The sequence below is a fragment of the Hipposideros armiger genome, unplaced genomic scaffold (assembly GCF_001890085.2).
Source record: "Hipposideros armiger isolate ML-2016 unplaced genomic scaffold, ASM189008v1 scaffold_1117, whole genome shotgun sequence".
Classification (NCBI taxonomy): domain Eukaryota; kingdom Metazoa; phylum Chordata; class Mammalia; order Chiroptera; family Hipposideridae; genus Hipposideros; species Hipposideros armiger.
The window spans coordinates 204,973-207,328 of NW_017732467.1; positions in this window are offsets into that span (position 1 = coordinate 204,973).

Below are 2,356 nucleotides of genomic sequence, written 5' to 3' on the forward strand. Positions count from 1 at the left end.
TCAAATTGAGCTGCATTGAATTGAAATAAATCAAAGCAGAAACTTTCATAACATTCTGCCTTCTGAGTCTGGTAGATAGAACAGTGAAGTGCTAGTTAGAATTACTGTACTTAGCTCTCAACTACCTAATGATTTGGAGCCATTTGAAAGCATTCCAATTCTCCATCTAGAGAATGAGGATAATGCCTGTCATCTTCAGGAGGATGCCATGAAGATTAGATACCGTCTTTACATGAAAAAAAGCTTAGTAAATGTGAAGCATTGTCATTCAGTACCTGAGCAGGTTAAGCACAGAGCTGCAAGTGATATAATTAAGGCCTAATTCATATAGATGGAAATCTGTTAGGGGGAACAAAGATACTTAGAGAAAGTTGTACGAGAATTTTGTGATTTCACTACACTTATCTCTTTGGCTCAGAAATTTTGGAATGCCTTTGGATCCTTATCTCTTTTAAGATCTTGGAGAAGAGTGTAAGGCTTACACTAATATCATAGAAAACTTCTCCACCCAAGATGAAAGTTTGTTTTTGATATTATTTTTATCCAGTTGTATCATGCAAACTTCAAAATTAATGAAGTCAGCATGATAACATTTCTTTATTTTTAATTAAATTTATTGAGGTGACAATCATTAGTAAAGTTACATAGATTTCAGGTGTACCAATCTGTAATACATCATCTATATATCACATTGTGTGCTCACCACCCAGAGTCAGTTCTCCTTCCATCACCATATGTTTGGCCCTCTTTACCCTCTTCTACTATTCCTCCCTTACCCTCTGGTAACCACTAAACTACTATCTGTACTTATGAGTTTTTGTTTCTTTATTTGTTTGTCTTGTTCCTTTGTTGCTTAGGATAGTATTTTGAATGGTTTTCTGACATGTGTTTGTTTATCAAACAATTAATTGATGAAGGGAATTATCCCTCCCCCACAGCATGAGACTATTGATTATACCCCCACTTTTACCACAATCTCCATGATAAGGTTGGGCAAACAGGTATATATATGACCCAAGAAGATCCAATAAGAAGCATGTTGGGTGAATCAATAAGGATATTACATGGGAGAAAGATTCCTTCAATCACATACCACAAGTCCCTTTTATAAGCCTGGCTCAACTACAGGATCTCACCATTGCCACGTACAGGGAGGCTGCCTGAGAATAAAGTCTCCAGTGTAGAAAGTAGAGCAGAGAGATGAAGAAAGAAAAAGGAAGATATTTGATAACATGGTTGGAAGAGTGCAAACATCTGTTCCTGTAACCACTGTCCATCATTAGAATGCCACATAGTTATGTATAAATGCATTGCCTATACCTTAAACAAATCTGAATTGGGTTTTATAACCTGCACCTGAATAATCCTTTTTTTTTTTTAACTGGGGAACAGTGTATTTTTCCAGGACCCATCAGCTCCAAGCCAAGTAGTTGTTTCAATCCAGTTGTGGAAGGCACAACTCAGTTGCCCATGTAGGGATCAAACTGTCAATCTGGGTGTTATGAGCTGGCGATCTAACCAACTGAGCTAACCGGTGCCCAATAACCCCTTCTTATAAGCTCTACCTGCTATAGAATAGGAATCTTCGGTCCCATCTTTATTTTCCCCCTTCCATATCAGCAAACACAATAAAAGTCTTTGAAATTTGAATACTTGATGGGAATAATTTCTCCAAGAACTCTGAAATGATAGGCTACAAGTGTCATGAATAAACAGGGTATCTGAAAACAGGATTTCATGTTGATCATGTTTAGCCTAAGCTTACTCATGAAAAATAAATGTTTCATGTTTGATTATTTTATTATCGTCACATTTCCTTTAAGTTGCACCTGACCAAATTGTCCTCAGAGGAACTAAAGTAGAGATCTATTCATAAAGTGTATGGAGAGGGATTGCAATAGGACTTTGCTCAGTGCTTAAATTTCCAAACAAGTGACCATCTGGTACACGTGATCCTTCTAATAACAAAAACAGAAACAGAAATATCAGCCCTGAAGAATCCATTCCATTTGGGAACAGTTCTGTTTGAGAGAAAGTTTTCTCTATATTAGTCTGAAATCTGTTTGCATTGACTTTGTTTGAGCCAATATTGTGTATTCTTTCATTCTGTAATCTCAGATAAATTAGAAACCACTTCTCTTTTGTTCATCATTGCATTATGATTACATAGCAAGTGTGTGGACTATTATATGCACCAATGAATATTTATGAATAAATGAAACATAATTTAATGCAAGAATAAATAAACTGATAGATAATCTATGTGACCATGTAGAATAATTCTAATATTGATAAATAATTCTGTTCTACTAAGCCGTCAAGTTTTCCAGCTGAACAGCTTTTCATTTCAAACAGT